The sequence below is a fragment of the Eptesicus fuscus genome, chromosome 19, assembly GCF_027574615.1.
Source record: "Eptesicus fuscus isolate TK198812 chromosome 19, DD_ASM_mEF_20220401, whole genome shotgun sequence".
Taxonomy (NCBI): Eukaryota; Metazoa; Chordata; class Mammalia; order Chiroptera; family Vespertilionidae; genus Eptesicus; species Eptesicus fuscus.
Window position 1 is genome coordinate 37,919,089 of NC_072491.1, and position 20,110 is coordinate 37,939,198.

At 36.1% G+C, this 20,110-nt stretch overlaps 1 non-coding gene across 1 annotated transcript; it reads left to right on the forward strand.

Moving 5' to 3' along the window:
* The first annotated feature begins 5,222 nt into the window (after nucleotides 1-5,222).
* LOC114234719 (small nucleolar RNA SNORA42/SNORA80 family) lies at nucleotides 5,223-5,355 on the forward strand. Its single transcript, XR_003620905.1, has one exon. It is a non-coding gene; the product is annotated as a small nucleolar RNA SNORA42/SNORA80 family (small nucleolar RNA).
* The last annotated feature ends 14,755 nt before the right edge of the window (nucleotides 5,356-20,110 follow it).

Consider the following 20,110-nt stretch of genomic DNA (forward strand, 5'->3'; position numbering starts at 1 on the left):
ATTCTGAAGTTTATTCCTGACTGTGCTGATCACCTGGCCATAGGAAATTTCATCTTTACTTGGGGCCCCAGGATTTCTCAACAAGAGTAGCTCAGAGTTATTTATGGGTCATGTCACACGGTGACAACAGCGTACAGTGGCTGTGGTCATGAGGGCTTTTGGCCTCACTCTCAGACAGGCTTTGTTTATTTTTAATGAAGGAAACTAGATTAAATAAAGCCAGTTCCCTTGGATGTAATTTCACCCAAGAGGGAGAAGAGAGAAAGTATTGTATATTTGATGTCAAAACATCATGTTGATCCACTTAAAAGACAGGAATAGCCAAATTAATTTTTTGTGCTTCATAATAGCAAAACAAGTGATTAGCAGACTGGTTTTTGTTCACTTTTCAATGGATTGAGCAATGTATATTCTTCTGTGAAAAAAGCAGAGGACAACCATTAGATTGACAAGACTTAATTAACTGTAGTTGACTTTTTAACTAAACTGAAGACATGCCTTTTTTTTTTTTTTCACCTTACAGTAACACCAATACGTAGTTGATAAATGAAATCATCAAAAGTCAGGGATTAATCCCACATTTTGTTTCTTGTAAAAGAAGTTTTGGCATTATCCATGAGGAGATTGGAAAATCCAAATAATACTAAACAAATCAGCATATTCAGAAAGATATCCTTGCCACATCATAACGCTACCTATTGCACTGGTCATTTGCTCACCATTCAGCACTGTTGGTGTTTAGAGAGAAATGTTTGCTGCCCTGACCAAACCCACTAAAGAACCCATAAGGCACAAAGGTTATTTGCAGTACTTATTGAATATTTCCTGTAGCAAAATGAACCCTACTCTAGCCAATGTTTCACTCATTTCAGAGTTTATGCTGTTAGGCACCGTGTAAGAGCACTAAGTGGTAGCAAAATGTCTCATCTGTAATGAATTGAAAAGTGCATCTGGCATGAGAATTTTTTTTAAATATGACTATATTAAAAATATGCCCAACATTTTTTAAAATATGTTTTTATTGATTTCTGAGAGGAAGGAGAGAGAGAGAGAGAAACATTGGTGATAAGAGAGAATCACTGATTGGCTGCCTCCTGCATGCCCCACACTGGGGTTCAAACCCACAACCCAGTGCCTCTGCCCAGGAATTGAACCATTTGGTTCATAGGTCGATGCTCAACCACTGAGCCATGCCAGCCGGGCTCACAAATTCTTTAATACTTCTCCCTTCAAGCAGAGGAACTCAGTCTCCCTTCTCTTAAGACTGGGCTGTAAATACTGACATGCTTCTAACAAGTAGAATATTGCAGAAGTGATAGTGTGGAACTTTCAAGAATGGGAGGTAACAGGCATTGTGGTTTCCTTTCTAGGATTATCTACTCTGGAGGAAATTGACTAGCCTGAGACATACCCAAAGGCATTAAGGTATGTCATAATATTTTAAAGATTGGTATATTTTTTACTAATGTTGTTCTATGATGCCAAAGAAATGAAACCTAAATTGACAGGTCATTGAATTGGACTAAGTCTGTCGTTTTTCTATCCAATTCTCTCTCCTTTCATTCACTCTCTCTCTATAACCTTGGTTATCTCTAAATAACTTTCCCCCAAAATATCCATGCTGTATCTCATTGAAGTAGAGCAATGTGGTATTTATTATTCTAGAAACACCATGGACTTTGGGTTCAGGTAGATCTGGGTTCAAATTTTAATTTAAATTTTCACATGAAAGCTGCTACAGCATCTTACAAAAAAAGAACATGTTTAACCCATTTCAGCCTCATGTTCCTCTCATGTAATATGGAATTCATAATACTTATTTTCTATTGTTCTTGTAAAGATTAATCAAAATAACATACATGAAACTTCACTCAGAGTTTAGTTACAATTGGCAATTGAAATGAATGGTTGTTCCTGTTATTATCATTACTAGAGGCCCAATGCACAAAATTTGTGCAAGAGTAGGCCTTCCTTCCCCTGGTGCTGGCACTGGCTTCCCTCAGGCACCCGGGACCCGGGCTTCCCTTGCAGCCCCGGCTTCATCTGGAAGGTAGTCTGGAAGGACATCCAGTCTAATTAGCATATTATGCTTTTATTATTATAGATAACTTAACTAGAGGCCTGGTGCACAGATTCGTGCACCGGTGGGGTCCCTAAGCCTGGCCTGTACCCTCTCATAATCTGGGACCCGTTGGAGGATGTTGGACTGCTGGTTTCATCCTGATCCTTGCAGGCTAGGCCGAGGGACCCCACCAGTGCACAAATCCATGCACCAGGCCAGTTTTGGCCTGGTCCCCACAAGCCAGGCTGAGGGACCCCACCAGTGCACAAATCCACACTGGTACACGAATCTGTGCACCAGGTCTATAGTATGCATATAAATCTTTGGTTAATCTCTTCCCACCCTCCTGTCTCCCCACTTCTCTCTGAGATTCATCAGTCTGTTTCATGTTTCCATGCCTATGCGTTGAGCTTCTGACCCCTGGTGGTCAGTATGCGTCATAGCTACCGGTCAAACAGTCAAATGGTTGAACAGTCATTCGGTCATTTAGGCTTTTATATATGTAGATACTTGCTCTTGTCTATTTGCCCCTACTAAAATGTAAATAAAGAAAGTGTGAATTACTGCCTTTCTATATTATATCTGAAGAAAGATAAGCAGAAATGTCCATTGAATATTCTGGGATCTCAGGTTGCCTGGCAATAAGCCCTTTGAGATTTGGGGCTTTGTCTCTCTTGGGTCAGTGTAGAGGGATTTACACTCTCTCAGTGGAAGAAGCTGCCCTCTAACTCATGCAATGAGCTCAACATTCCATGGGAATGCAGAAAGGGACCACCTTCCCCATTCAGCCTAAAGCCCCTTCTGGTAACAATATCCAACACTAACACCTGTTGTTATCAGACAACTGCCTGTCAGGCGTTTTGGTGGCAGAGTCCTGACTCATGACTAAATGTAAGAGATAAGTGTATGTGAAATACGTATTAGATGAAGATAAATTAAAAATTAAGCAGACAGGTGGTGTGCTGGAAATATATACATGACTTATAAATTGGTAATTTACAAAAAGGTACATTTACCTATTTCAACATATGCTCTAGAAGGCATACACAGTGATGCTTGTTACAGTAATGTTTAAAGTAGAAAAGAAAAAGGAAATGTCTAAATGTCCATCTGGTCACCTGGTAATGATCTTACGACCAAAGATCACTGTCATCAGTTATGGGTGATGGGTGGAAGAGAGGCAAGTTTGGCACCTACCAGGAGACTTGGTAGAAGATCATTGAGGTAATTGAGACAAAAATAATAATGACAGGTAATATTTTGGGGTTTTGTTCCTATCTGAATTCAGCCTAAAGCCCCTTCGGTAACATTACCATATGCCATCTGATGGTTCAAGAATTTAACATAACTCATTTAATCTTCACAACTCAATGTAGTAGATATTATTGAGGTTGAGGGACTTCCTGAGACCATACCTTCGTAGTAAAAATAGGTCTCAAACCAGACAGCCCAAGTTCAGAATCACAGTTTTAACTATGCTTTACTATGCTACATGCAGTATGTTCTCAGCAACCATAAGAATGGAGAAAGCATGAAGAATTTTCACAGGAGAATTTTTCTGGGGAAAAAAGTCCATTTCCTTCTACCTACTTGCCTTCATTTATGTTCTGTGATTCCTTAGAAAAGTTGTTGTTGCATGGGGAATAATTTATACAAAAGGAATTTTTATCGTAACATTTGAGAAGGTAATGTTTTCTTGCCCCACAATCAGCTGACAAAATGAAGTTCCATCTTCATCAATACCTGCTTAGAGCAATTTGCTCTCCTAATTAGGTTTAGAAAACATTTGCAGGAAAAGTATAAGAGTTTTATAAGTATCATAAAAATGTAATAGTCTCCTAACAACTCTAATAAGAGAAATTACACTAAGTGCTAGATTCTGAAGGCTAAAATTATAACAGTGGAATTTTTCTCTTAGTGTTTTTTTCCTGTATATGTTTTCCTGTTAGTGTTCCTAGCCCTTAATTTACTTCTAGGTTGCTTTTTAGTTTTTCTGTTATCATTTTCAGTCTGCATCATAAATCTGATATTTTAATGAGATGCCAATGGCTTTAAATCAGGCACTAAGTGTTTTAAATTATAATGGGCCTGGATTTTTTTTTATTGCTACCATCCTTTTCTGTTCAATTGTGAGATTAAGTGTGTGCTATCTAGTAAGTTTATTAGTTCCAAAACGTATACAACTGCTATCTTTATACCAAAAATATCAGAAATCATTTTGTATAAAACAAGGCCATTGTTAATTTTGAACATAGTGAGCCTTCTCTTAATTTCTCCTTCAGTACATTTAATTTAGATCAAGCTTATTTCATTGCTTGGCTGTAAAAAGAAAATAAAAGAATCTTTTAGGTAGATTATTGGATTTATTGGTCTAAGCAAATCCACTTTGGAATAATAAAAACCTTATTAAGTCATTAAATACTGAAATACGGTATATTTGTTTTTACAATTTTACCTCATGCACTTTATGTTACATTGAAATTTTTAAAACTTCATAAATTTCTTTACCTGGAAATAACTATACTATATGGCTATAAATAGTTTTCCTTTTTTCCAGAATGTCTCAAACATGTCAAACCTTAAAATCCTGTGGCATTTCTCTGTTTGTAAGCAGGAAATAATTATAACTCAAATTCATTCTCAATCCATCTTAGTCATTGAGAAAATTGAGAAACTTACTTGTCTATGAAAAATAAATGCCTGCCGAAACCGGTTTGGCTCAGTGGATAGAGCGTCGGCCTGCGGACTGAAAGGTCCCAGGTTCGATTCCGGTCAAGGTCATGTACCTTGGTTGCGGGCACATCCCCAGTAGGGGGTGTGCAGGAGGCAGCTGATCGATGTTTCTCTCTCATCGATGTTTCGAGCTTTCTATCCCTCTCCCCTCCTCTCTGTAAAAAATCAATAAAATATATTTTTAAATAAATAAATAAATAAATAAATGCCTAAATTTCCATGAATTCTGGAAAATCACTAAGACTGCTTCTGTATAACCAGTTGGAAGAAAGGGCAAACCTAAATGACAGAAATATATGAGTTCAAGTCTCACCTCTGCCCCTTATTCTGTGAACTTAAAAATGTCTTCTTTTACCTTTTAAACATTTGTTAAGTGAAATTTCCTTGACTGTATTTGTAAGTATGGGATAAAAGTAGTACCTACCGTGCATGGGTTTGGATTGGTGGCAGGCCCGTCCCCCTGGATCTCTCATATGCCCCATGCCAGAGCAAGCTGCAGCCTTGAACCATTGCCCGACCTCTGCTCATAGGCTGCAGGCACTGAAGCAGGTTGCACAGTGGAAAAAAAAAAAAAAAAGTAGTACCTACCTTGGAGATTTGTAATGACAATTAAATAAAATTAAGTGCTTAGTGTGGTTCCTAGAATATACTGAGAGACCCATAATGGCAGATATCATCGTTATCTTCCATATATTTTTTACCTCATCCTTCATGATATCCTGGGGTTCAGTTTTCCGTGCATGCATGGTGAGATAGAGAGGAATATTGTCTCTCCAAATGGAAACACTTTACTTGAATGTCCCAGGCAGCCATATGCTAAGCAAATAATGTGTAAATTCTTGATTTCTAGGCACCGTCACTCTAAGACAACATTACCAGCATATTAATATAACACATTATTTAATATGCAGACATTGCACATTGTCACATCATAAGTTAACCTACTTACAGAAATAAAAAAAGATCCTAAGAGAACACTATGAATGTTTATATGCCAACCAATGAGATAATAGATGAAATGGACAAATATCTAGCAATATGAATTGTCAAATTATCTCAAGAAGAAATATATAACCAGTAATGAGATCGACTTAGTAATGTGGCCTTTTGTGTCTGTTTTATTTAATATATTGTATCATGTCATTTATATAAAATAACTTAAATAGGCAAATTCATAGAGACAGCAGATCGGTAGTTGCCAGGGGCAGGGGGAGGGGAGTCTGGGGTGATTGCTTGATGGGTATGGACTTTCTTTGGGAGTGATAAAAATGCTTTGGAATTATGGTAGATAGAGGTGGTGATTGTACAACACTGTAAATGTGCTAAAAGCCACTGACTTGTGCACTTTAAAATGATTAAATTTATATTATGTAAATGTTGCCTGAATTCTTTTAAAAGTAAAAAAAACAATTGACCCTGCCCCTAGATAGCCACAACATCTGAAATAATATAATTTAAAAAAAAACCTGTGAATAGCAGCACCCTCCACTTATCAAAGCAAAGTCACTGCAACCAGGTACAGGATCATTTCATTTCTAGACTCTTCCTCAGGTTTCTGGGCTCTGAGTCAGGCAGAACAGCCCTAAACTCTCTTGAGTTAGGCACCTTTCCAGAGTCGCCACTTTTTTCCGTTGCGTGTGTCATCCTAATTAATTCCCATCACCATCAGTCCCCACCACAAAAGAGTTCAGAGATATACCTAACTGTTTCATTCTGGCCTCTGCAATGTGAGCCTCCAGCATTAAAACCAAAGCCTGATGACAATAAGCCACTCTGGGTTACCTTCACACACATCCATCAGTCACACATCCCCTGCCCCCACAGCCCAGGACTCCCCCTCACAGTCTAGCCAGATAAGCTTAAATATCCTTTTATTCCTAAAGCTAAACTTACTCCACTAGATTACGTGGCTTTACGGCTCCGATCCCAAGCGTTAATTCTTTTTGAGACTAAATATATTCAATAGTATTATTTAAAGCCTGCTTGGCTTAAGTTAATTTCTTATTCTCTTCTAGGAGTTTCTGGCCTTGGGCTTTAATTAATCTATGCTAAGACTGTTCAACCCCATCTTTGCCATCCTCCCTTATTTAATAAGCTTAAAAATGCTAACACAGCTACTCCAGATCATAGCACTGTCTGTGACCAAATATTTGGTTTGTAAGAAGGAAGGGGAAAGGGCTGCATAAAGGCAGGGCATGGTTTTGAACTTCATTAAGGAAGTTACTAAAATGTGACACTGGAAAGATTTATAAATTTTTTGTTTCAGAAACATTGGGCCAATATTTTGCAAAGTGAGTTGGCAGAAAAGTGTAGGCATCTTTCAGTCACCAAGCAGTACATATCACCACTCTCACGGAAGCCTTTAGTTTGGAGAGGATCCCGCAGGACTAGGAAAATAGATAAAGTCAAACCCTATAATGGGATCCCTTTTACCTTTTCCATTTCACTTTTTCAGCCCTTTGACCCTATCTAAGCCCATTTAAACATGCAGTTCCTGGGACTCAGACTCTTCCAAATGGCAGTTGCTTCTATGTTAATAACTAGCATTTATATGATTACAACGTAATTTCACATGTATTGTCTCATTTGCTAGAGTAGAAAATATAAATGTTATCACTCTCACTTTAGAGATGGGCAGCCTTAAAGTCAAAGCATTGAAATAATAAACTGATCAGCCACAGATCTGAAAGCCAAACCCAGACCCTCTGATCCCTGGGCTCTCAATTCGGTATGCTCTTTCTCAAATGCCATGTTATACCTGATTGTCCCCAGTATCTGTTCATCTCAATTAATCATGTCTATTCTTTCTGAAAGGACTGTAGGTACATACAAAATGGATATGATAATTTTGAATTCAATCAGACAATCTTTTTATTAATTAGCTAATGTACAGAAAACATTGCATACGATATGTTAAAGCCAAAACAAATGAAAATGATGTTGAAAGGAATCTAGTGAGTGATAAGATATACACAAATGGCTAAAATATACATTAAAAGTGTTTTCTAGATGATCCCTAAAATATAACTCATGTGGGGCACTTAGTAAGCCTATAGAGCCCTACAGGCCTCCCCTGAAGATTCTGATTCAGTACTGGTATGTAATTAAGTATTCCATGAGAATTCAAGGTAATTTTTATGATGGGGAACACTGCGTTACAGAATGGTAATAACAAGGAACACTGAAGTCCTGTGGCACCTCAAAGAACATAGAGTTTACCTACACTTGTGGAAATCTACAAAGACCACACGGAGAAAGTGATATGTAGGGCGTTATAGATGGATAAGATTTCAATAACAGAAGAAATTCAGAGGCAGACACAAAAATCTCGTGAACACATACAGTACATTTCAGAATGGAAATTATTTCTGCATAACTGATGTCTGCAACATGGGTGAGGAGGATGAGGCCGTATTGGAAGGGGTCTTTGATTACTTATGCTAGAGAATTTTAAGTTAATTCAGTGTGTAATGAGAAACACAATGAGTTTGTTTTTGTAGAAGCTGAGCCAATTAATTGCTTGTCTAAAATTCTCCATGTTATTTTTTACTGTCTCCAAAGTGAGCTAACAGTGATCACTTATTTTCATCACTTAAGCCAAAAGTAATGATTTTTTTAAGAAAGAAAAACAGTTTATGTACTTTGCTGTGCAAGTGAACAGATCATTTGTATAAATGCAAGGTTATATCTGGTATGTGTAAATATAATAGACTAGAGGCCTGGTGCACGAATTCGTGCATGGGTGGGGTCCATCCGGCCAGCCCTGATTGGAGCCGATCGGGTCCAGGCAGGCTAGGGATCGGGCCTAAACGGGCAGTCAGACATCCCTTTCGCAATCCAGGACTGTTGGCTCCTAACCGCTCACCTGCCTGCAGGCCTGATCACCCCCAACTGCCCTCCCCTCCTGGCCTGATTGCCCCTAACCACCTCTGCCTCGGCCCCGCCACCATGGCTTTGTCCGGAAGGACGTACGGAAGGTCTCCCAGTCTAATTAGCATATTATCCTTTTATTAGTATAGATATATAGATAGTTATTATACTTTATGTATATTCATAGATATTTATAAATATTCCCTGGTAGACTGAAGCTAAATTTATCACTATCATCTTTGCTCACTACTTTCTTATTATATGGCAGGTTTTCCAAGTAACGTCATTTCGTTCAACATCATTTTGATGTACTATTGATGAGATGCCGTAGGAACTTAAGTCTTTTTTATATCAATTATCTTATGCTTTCCTTATGTCATTTTGCTTAAAGTCACAGAACCTATCAACAGCATTAAATAAGGACTTGCTGTACATCTATTTTATTTCTCTTTCATATCCTAGTGCAATTATTTCTTTAGCATTCAGCTGAAAAGTCTTATACAACTACTTTTTTAAGTGAAGTATTTTAGATTCCAGGTTTATTTTTCCCATATGGTTCGGTCTAAGGAAACCCAATAATGGGAAAAAAATATCCTAACATGCAAAATAATTATGCATATATTTATCGATTCCCTGTTCTACACTAAGTGCTGAAGTTAGCAAGGCACGATCCTACCAATTAGGGAGACGGGTACTAACAAGTGACTTGCTATAGTGCTGTGATTGATGGAAGGTATGGTGAAGAGTTAAAGGATGGCATATTCAGTTTTACATGATGTGGGGAATTTGGGCATGAAAATAAATGAGTGAAAAGAGCAAACAAGAGATAAGAAAAACTTCATAGAACAGAGTCTTTGAAGATGATTGTGTGTTCACAGGCAGGAAACAGGAAATAAGACAATTCAGCCTAAGAGAAGGAATAGGATATTGACATTTTATGAGACAGCAGTAGTTAGTTTGCTCACATTTTGAAGATGATTAAACTGAGGCCTAATGATATTATCTAGCTTTCTTTCCATTACAAAATTATTTTAGTTTGTAGAACTCAGTTTTTGATACTCAGTGCTCTCAGCTTCAATCTACAGTGTCTCTGACTACTTGAATTGGACCAGTAGCAATGGGGAAAGAGAAGATGGGTTCAAGCAATATGCAGTGACCTCATCCACCAAACATGTATGGAGTGCCTACCTTGTGTCAGTTACTGTCTGGTGCTGAGGGTTCAGGAGTTACAGTGACACGCAAAGTCCCTGCCCTCTTGGAGTTTACATTCTTCTAGAAATAAAGAAGACAAAGTCCATATACCTTGACCAACTCATGAGGGCAGTGAGAAAGAATGGAATAGGTCTAAAATGTATGGGTCCATCACACTCAGGAAACATTCATTCCCCAAACACTGTTGAAGATACAAAGATACGGAGAATACAGACTAGCTAATTTTGAGCAGCAGAGCTTAGGAGAATTATTAAGCATTAGTGAACACATAACCTTTGCTTCTACTTACCCAGGGACATTCAAAACAGATTTGCCTTATTATACATATCATGGCCTGCAGCTACTCAGGAGAAAATTTGCTGATCCTTTTTTAATACTCACACTGGTCCCCCAAAGTAAATTATGCATTTATAAGCATTTAAAAGCATTTATATTTTTAAGCCAGACCATTTGAAATAATCTCTAAATGTAGTGAGATATATCAAACCATTTTTGCTTAGTGAGTTTATAGACAAAACAGATGCTTTATTATATATAATGAGAAAAATCATTAAAAATTTAATGTTGCAGATCCCAATTAAACAGTAAAGAAAGACGGGAACATTAACATTTGTGATGGACATGCACCAACAATAATAATAAGCTATAAATTTCCACAATGTGCTCCTTGTTTTAAGCAACAATGTAGTTTGACCAAAGCTGTGTGCTAGGAAGTTTCACCTGATATAGCATTGATGAAATGAGGAGAGAGAAGACCTGGAGGGACTGCTTAGGGGACTACTGGCAAATTCTAGGTGAGTATCAAGCACTCTATCAGGCTATCAAATACCCCTGATTATAGGACAGCAGGGGGAAAGGAAGGATGCGAGTCCTTGTAGCAATTAAGGCAAAAGCTTCCGTACTGATATGATGTGAAGAGACAGGAAAGAAGGCTCCAATATGACTCTAGGGTCTGAGGTCAGAGCAACTGAAAGAAAACTAGGGGTGTCATTTACATAAGCCAAGAAAAGAGCTGACTTTAGGAAGGGATGATCAGTTCTATTTAGGCTTAGAAATATGACAGCAAGTGATTGTGGGTAATGTTTTGATTCATTGAGCCACACAGACTGCTATCGCTTATGCAATAGCCTAACTAAAAATATCAGTAGCACCTTCTGTTGGGAGCAAGGGAATGTTACTATGGTATTTGATCAGCATATCCAGTGACACATGAATTCTAACCCCAGACAGCCTCCCTTCCCCACAAGAACCCTGTGAGAGGGGTGTGGACAGAGCATGATAGTAGGGAAAGGAACATGGACTGGGATATTGGTTTTAGAGTTAAACTTTAAACCCATGCAGAGCTTGACTAGATTGTGGAGAGCCATAAAGATTGCTTTTGCCTCTCTAGCCAGTTTGACTCAGTGGATAGAGCATCAGCCTGCGAACTGAAGGATCCCAGGTTCTATTCCAGTCAAGGGCACATGCCGGAATTGCAGGCTCGATCCCCAGTAGGGGTGTGCAGGAGGCAACTGATCAATGATTATCTCTCATCATTGATGTTTCCATCTTTCTCTCCCTCTCCTTTCCTCTCTGAAATTAATAAAAATATTTTTAAAAAAAAGATTGCTTTTGCCTATGTAGCCTACTTTCTCCTAAACTCTCTCCGGTAGCTTCTTGGCTGAGAACTAGGGAACAGTGGTGGTAAAAGAGATGTGACTGTGTATATGTTTGAATATCAGAATGGGTGGGTGGGTGTATGTATGCATCCAAGGCATTTTTTTCCCAAATTGGAGGAATCCTGGAATCTTAATTGCCTCCAGTTTTTTATTTTTATTAAATTTATTGGGGTGACATTGGTTAATAAGATTATATAGGTTTCGAGTGCACATTTCTATAATATGTGATCTGTGTGTTGCATTTTAATTGCCTCCAGCTTAATGAAAGATGGTAACAGTAATATTCAGCATTTAACTCAATTTTCTAAATACAATACAGGAACGGATTCTTTCATTCTTACAGCAACTATGTATTACCATCCCCCATTTTATGAAAAAGAAAAGTAAGGCAACTTAACCAAAGTTGTACAATCAGTAAGTGGTGGAATCAAGATTCCAACCCCAGCAGTCTGACTGTGACGCTGCTTCTTTGTAGAAGCTTTTAAAATCAATTTCAAATTAAATGACTAGCCAGGTAGGCCAATGCTCTCTATCCCCTCCGTAAGGCCGAATGATAAATCCCTCTCCTCTGTAAGGCAGACTGACTGACGATGGAACACAGACAAAGTGATCGTGACTAACAAGCCCCTCTGTGAAACCACAAACTTTTACTTGCAACACAAAGTATGCGCTTGCCAGAATCAGTTGTATTTGTCCCCAATCCACTTTATTTTTGCAAATTGAACTTGTGTTTGTAATTAAATAGTGTAATTAAATATTACATTAACTAGTAAAATGTAGTTATAAAAGGAAAGATAAATTAGCAGAAGTAAAAAGAGCTACTGATTACATAAAATATTACTTTTTAAAATTAATGCAGAAAAGTAGTCATTTTTAAAATATTCATGTTGATGTAGGTATGGGTGAGTCGATTTTTTAAAACTGTAAATGTTTAGAATCATTTTGCATTCAGACAGCTTTGAAAATATATTTAAGTCATAATTCTGTTTTACAAAGTTGACACTGGAATTTATATATGATATAATATAAGTTTAGTTTTTATAAGAAAAACTGTAAGTTCTGGTCAGGCATAGATCATCAAAAAAATATTTTTTTACATCAAAATATTGATGAATAAACATATAATTATGTTTTAAATTAAAAGAAAAATTTTATTGTATGATTACATATCACCTTATTATGTAGCTTCTAAACTCTTACAATTAATAGAAAAATCACCATTCCTGTGTCTATCAGGAAAGAAGTTTTCTACTAAATGTACAAAAAGAGAGATCCTCACAGCAGGTATACTCAGGTTTTCATTGAACTCTCCACTCTCAGAAAAATGATTTCATACAATGGTTTCAAGCCGAATAGCCCATATTAACACTTCAGCACCTGCAGGGATGAACAAGTTTAGAATATTGGTGGGAAGGGGAGGGTACCTGAGAATTTCTTTTAGCCACTATAAATGCAAAATTTTTTCTTTTCAAGTGGGCAAGAGCCCTGTCTCTAACTCAGGAAATATCTTGCTCTAACTTCATGGAAACACAGTAGTTATTTGAATGCCTTTCAGATGCTAATAAAAATGTAAACTTAATGAGAAAAGGGTAATAATCCTAGTTTCATGAGCATTGATACTATTCAAGTTTAATTTTGTGAAAATGCTTGTGCCTTCAGAGGAAATATTTTATATGGTTAAAATAATGAATACCTGCACATCTGAACACCATAATAAAGAATGGGCTTAAGAGAGAGGATTGTTTGAAATAGAATAAGTCCTATCTTTTCCTTGATTTTTGAATTTGGTTTCTTTGGCATCTGTCAATTACAGGACTAAAACATGGGTAAAAAATGTATACATATCCAGTTTTCATCCACTCTATAGGCAATTTTACTAGAATAAGAGAATAAAATAAATGCCAACCGAAGAAATAAGGATTTGAGGGCAGTAAGCCAAACATGGCTGCCTATGTGGTTAAGTGGCTTCTGTGTGATGTATCTGTTGTACGTGGACTTTCTGATTTTGTGGTGGAAACTCCATGATGCTAGGAAGAGAATGTGGCTTTTCATGATTTCCTTTTCCATCTCAACTTTACTGCTTTCGCTACATGCAATGGAATTTCCTCATTTTTTCTCATCATTATTTAGCTTCCATAATGTTAAGGATAAGTAGATGGCATACTTCAACTTTCTTCATAAAACCAGTATCCAGAAAAAAAAATCAAACTAAATAAGGAAGTCAGCAATAGTCAATTTTTATAAGCCACATGAAGTTTTCAGAAACTTCAATCATATATTTTTAAGTCACTTATCTGTGCCGCTGGCTATGGTATTGTAGCATGGACAAGATCCCAATATCTACATGCTGAGTATTTGGAATGGTATTAATACTATCTCTGTCGAATATCTGAGTTAGTTCATTTCTGTTTCTCCATGTAAGAGAGGGTTTTTAATCTGTTTTGAGCCCTTCTACAGCTACTATTGGGATTAATAAGAAATACTGAGGTCAACTCCTTGTTGTCAAAGGATGTGAGGGACAGAAGTTCATCAATACCCCTTTTAAATATATTTTAGCTATTACTTTTCATTCTCTTTTCCACTCTCACTGCTCTGTCATTGTCATCAAACCATTGGCCAAACACAGTTTCCTGCACAGTGAAAAAGGAGAAGTTGTGTGATTTGCTGCACATCTCTCCAAGATCTTGAATAACTTCAACTGGAGGTTCCATAAGACGCTTTCCATAGGACAGAAGGAGCTACCAGTATGTAGGAGAAAACAATTCAGTTTATTGCAGCCTCCATGATCTGGCTGCCTATGTTTCCAGGCCCTTAGAAGACTGACTGTACTGCCTATAATAAATTTAAAGCAATAGATTACCTCAGTCACATTTTCCAGTAGAACAGATTGAAAACCAGGAAATAATCAGCAAAGTTGTTTGTAAAAAGCAGAGGACAAACTCCTGCACAATCTCAAACAACTTACTTCGCTTACTGTGCTCCTTAGTGTTTATTTTCAGTCTATAGTTTGATTGGATTAAATTTTCTCTATTTAGACATCAAGCAGGAACTACTGACATAAAGAAAAGTGGGGAAGTATAAACGTTATTTGAAGTTTCGAGCAAATATCAAAAGAAGGAATTGGTTGCAAGGCTCGGAATTTTTTCTATTTTTGTCATGACAGTATGCTTTTGGGGACTTCATTTTCCCTTATATGCTCCATTAATAAATATCAATTATGTTTCATTCACAGGAATGCTGAAATAATAAAGGGCTTTAGAATGAAAGGCACTCCATATGGAAGTCCTTTCGGCCTTTACCTGTACTGCCTCTGTCAACAATGTAAAGAATGTCTAGAATGTTCTTCTGTGTGGCCTAGTCACTCTGGCTCTGTTGTGATGTTTCCATAGAAAACAAAGAATTACCGAACAACAGCAACCCGTAACAAAAACTAAAGACTGCACATCAATCTATTGCCCTTCCAAAGAGTTTATTCTCAAATAGATTATCACATTCGAACTTAGCACAAACAAGTGGGTGCAAAGAACTTGGAAGAAATCTAGTTTGTTTTTTGTTTTTCCTTTATAGCTGCCACTCATGGACAAAGAGGTTTATTCTCTTCTAAGCAGTAGTCTTATATTTTAAATATCCAAGTTATAAACCCTTTTAGAGTCACACTAAGCTGATGCTTACTCTGCTAAAAAATAAGAGAGGAGCCCAGCCTGTGTGTCTCAATGGTTGAGCATCAATCCATGAACCAGTCATGGTTTGATTTCAGGTCAGGGCACATGCCCGAATTGTGGGCTTGATCCCCAGTGCAGGAGGCAGCCAATTAATGATTCTCTCTTAATATTGATGTTTCTATCTCTATCTCTCTCTCTCCCTTCCTGTCTCTGAAATCAATAAAAATGTATCTTAAAAACAATAGGTAAGGAAACCATCAGATCATTTTGTGAGAAATCAGAAAAAATAAAAACACTAAAGTAGTTAAAATTTAAAAGTCTAAAAAAAAAAAAAGAGCCTGAACTAATACAACTTAAAAACAACAATAAACAAATAATCTGATTTGAAGAATGGGCATAAAAACTAAATAGTTTTCCAAAGAGGACATCCAAATGTCCAACAAGCACATGAAAAGATCTAATCTTTTGAGAGGTACAAATCATTTGAGAGGTGCAAATCAAAACCACAAGGAGATACCACCTCATCGATTAGAGTAGCTATCATCAAAGAAACAAGAGACAGCAGGTGCTAGTAAAAATGTGGTGAAACCAGAAATCCTTAGACAGTTGCTTATGGGAATGTAAGTTACTCCAACTACCTGGAAAACAATATGGAAGTTCCTCAAAATATCAAAATTTTATCTATAAGACAATCCATCAATTCCACTTCTGGGTATATACCCAAAAGAAAAATGAAAACAGCATTTCGACAAAGTATGTACACACCCATGTTTATTGCAGCATTATTTACCATAGCCAAGATATGGAAACAACCCAAATGCCCAACAATAGATGAATGGATAAAAGATGTAGTGTATATACACAATGAAATGTTAGTCAGTCATGAGAAAGGAAGATACCTTGCCATTTGAGACAACATGGATGGATCTTGAGAATATTATGCTAAGTGAAATAAGTCAGAAAAAGAAAAGTACTGTGAAATAAAAATAAAAAGTAAAAATTTAGAGAGTAAAATAGTGGTTGCCAGGGGATGGAGGAGGGGGGATAAGACTGATGGTGTTTAAGTAAGGGTACAAACTTATAATGAGTAGTACATAAGCCATAGAGATCTAATGCATGGTGTTATGAATATAGTCAATAATGCTGCACTATAATGAATTAATGTGATAAATATTACTTCAGTTGCAATTATATTACAATATATAAATGTATCAAAGTAATATGCTGTACACCTTAAATGTACAAATTGTACTGTCAAATTTATCAAATATAAAAGGAACTCCCACACTAAGGCTAAATAAGAATAAAATGCAACTTTCTCCAAACCAATTATATTTATTCTGAAGACATATTATACTAGTAGAGACTAATAATTGAATCATTATTTAAAATGGCGTAATAGAATATTCAACAAAGGATAGTGCGAACCATGGAGAGAAACAAGAAAATATTTTTTGTAGGGAGTGCAAGAAGCTCACAGATATTCTAGTCCCATGATTTGTCTCAGAATAGCAGCTACTTGGTCACCCACACTACATTTATATGGGTATAAAAATGGGTTGTTTTTTTATTCCAAGTTTCCAAACAGTGGACTGAATCACACTTTGAAATGTTCCTACTCCCACCAAACATGCTGAAGAAATCTTAATAGGCTCCCAATAAAGAAGTCAAAAAGAAGGTTTTTGTGGTAAGGGAACAAGGTAATTATTTTAAAGAGTTACAAAATAGGGTAAAGTTCTCAGTAATTTTTGTATGGAAAATTCCTTTCCATCCATTTAGTCACATAAATATATCTATACCATAGTATTATAATATACTAAGGAGGAGAAAATTATGCATATCCTTTTAGAATATATTCATATGTTCTCACGGTATAATTTTCTGCTTTTATGAAGTCAAATAAAGGAGAATAGATTATTACTGGATTTTTCTTTCTTTAATGTTGGCCAAATAATGAGCTTGAAAAGCACTGGGACCATCAACACAGTCTTTTTCCATCTCTCCAAGTAGAATCTTACCTATCAAAATGGAATTTCCCCTGATAATTTCTTTCTTTCTTTAAGGCTTCTGGGAATTTGTTTCTTATTTATGTATTTTTTTAATTAACATATGAGCAAATGTCAATTAAAATTTGATTTTGGGGGACCCATATTCTAAAATGGTATTCCTAGAACTCTGTTATCCTGATAAAATTTTTTACTTCATACATCTTCTTTACATTTGTCTAGAAGTGCGGTATTTAAAAAGCAAAAAAGGACATTACTGAGACATAATAAAATGGAGACTTAGTGTTTTGTAAACAGAAGACAGAAAGAAATCAGTGTAGAGGACAGAATTATCTTTAAATGAATGCGTAAAAAGAGTTGAAAGTACATTTCTTTAAAACTTTTTGGTTGTATTTTGTTTTAGTAATGGGATAAATTTAGAGTGTCAGGAATCTTTTTCTTGTTTCATCAAAGTTTTAAAAGAAATAGAGAGAGAATGAGGCATTTCTCCAAGTTGCAAAGCTCTCTTTGAAAGAATGGGGTGCAAATGGATAGCCCTTCATTTCTGTGTGACAAAAACACAGAAGAAAGCGTGAGGTGTCAACGTGCATTAAAATAAAAGTAAACACATTTTTAAAAGATGAGAGAAGTCTGTAGGCATTTTAGAATAATCTGGTAAAAAAAAAATGTTTTAGAAATTCAGCTTCATGTGGAATAGAATCGATGTCTAGACCCAATTTTTTTCTGAAAGGTCAGGGCCTTTTTAAGTCAAATAAGGGAGGGCTGATTGCAAAATTTCGTTAGTGTAATGTATACTCTCTCCTACTTGGAGCACAACTGTGCAATTTCTATATCTAGAATTCTACTGTCAAAAGTCACTTTTCAACATTAGTAATTCAATAGGACTTCCTCTTTTTGTGGTTGATTATAAGAATTTTAGATCTGATTCCAGAATTACATGACTCTTATGAAGTGAAATTGTGTGAACCAGGAAGATTCCGTAAAATCTACAGCATTTAAAAAGTTATCCCATTTTAACTAATAGCCAACCACCACTTGACTGAAAATATTATTTCTATATTTTTTTGAGAGAGAGAGAAGAAATAAAGATTCATGGCTAATAAACTGTGTTGATTTGCCAACCCATTATTATTCTATGTTCCCAGCTGTATACTAGAAGCTGTGGGGCAATGGCTTTCTTTCTGACATTCCTCCCTCCCATCCCCCCTCCCTTCTTTCCTTCCTTCCTTCTATCAGCCTTTTTCACTTATTTGTTTACCTATTTACTTATTTATTTATTTACTTATTTATTTATATCAACAGTCTCTGTTTGCAAAACTTGTATTCCAATATGGGAAGAAAAACAATGAAGCAGGTTCTGGTGTAGTTTGGGGAGAGGCCCAAAGCTCAGGCTGCCATCGTTCCTTTCTTACCCCTGTAAACAACTGCCGTGAGATACACAAGAAAATTATGTCCAAGTTCTAGCACTCAGAAAACATACAGTATAGTCAAAAAAGTCAAACTAGCACATACGAAGCCATTACGTGGTGCCTAACACAGAAAATGTGCTAAATTAGGCCATCTGAAATTTGGCATTAGTACAAGGATATGTTGCTACCTCTCACCGTGTTTGCATGTTGCCCAGTCCTTCATGGTAAGTTTGTTTGTGCTACCTTCCATAGAAATGGGAAGCACATTTTTAAAAACTTAAGGATGCAAATTACTAGTAGAAACTTTTAAATATTAGAGAACTGAGATGAGGCAACAATTTCCTAGTGATCAAAGAGGTAAACCACCAATTTCACTGGGAAAATCAATAATTGACAAAGCATTCTAACCAAAGAGAGACTTCTGTTTTAATAGTTTTAGCAGCATAGGAGATCTGAATAACTTATACCTACTCTGAGTTTTTCTCAGAAATTGAAATGTTAAATAAAAGATTAGTGGATTTATTTTAATACTAAAATAGTAATACAACATATGTAATAAAATATATTTCAGGATGAAAGATTCATTTAATATTTTAAAATCTAATATACTAAGCCACTAATAGGCTAATATAAAAAATAGTGAATTATCTGCATAGATAAGAAAATAAAACTTAATAAAACTCAATAACAATTTATGTTAAAATAAAATATATAAAAACCCTCTAAGTAAACTAGGTATGGAAGAATGATTTCCCATTAAGATACAAAATATATTTCTAAAACCTATACTGAAAAATCGTAAGTTAACAGTGTGATACTAAAGTCATCTCTCTTAATTTCAAAAGCCAGAAAAGTACCATTATTATGCAGTATTTTTCTAGCAGGTTTAGGCAATTCAACAGTATAAGAACTGTTCATTGTTAAAAAGATGAAGAAAACTTTCATTATTTACACAATGATTTTTTGAAAACCCCCCAAATCAATTTAAAAATTTTTGATATTATAAAATAGGAACTGCCTACTTATAATAAATAAACAAGCATTCATTTTCCTATACTCAGCAGGATTTGGTTAGAAAATGTATTTGAAGGGAAAGTGCCAATAAGAATAAATATATATTTATATATATAAAATATCTAGGAATAAATGTAACATCAAACTTTTACTAAGGGATATGATGGAAGATATATTTCCAAATGGGAAGCCAAAATGGTAAAGATAACTTTACTCTCCAAATGCCATATATATTTAAATTGATCCCAAACAAAATCGTACTGTAGTTAACACTGTGGCAATTTTTACCTAAATTTTTATCTAAAAAAGTGTAAGACAGTCAGAATAATGTTGGGAAAGGTGTGCAAGAGTGTCGGCGGCAGCTGGAAGGGACTCCTTTTCTCCCCTGGTGTCACAGTGTACTGTGATCTTTCAAGAGTCACAGAATGTGATTGTCATACTAAGAAATGCCAAAAGCCAAAACAGTAGAGAAAGGGAAAACACA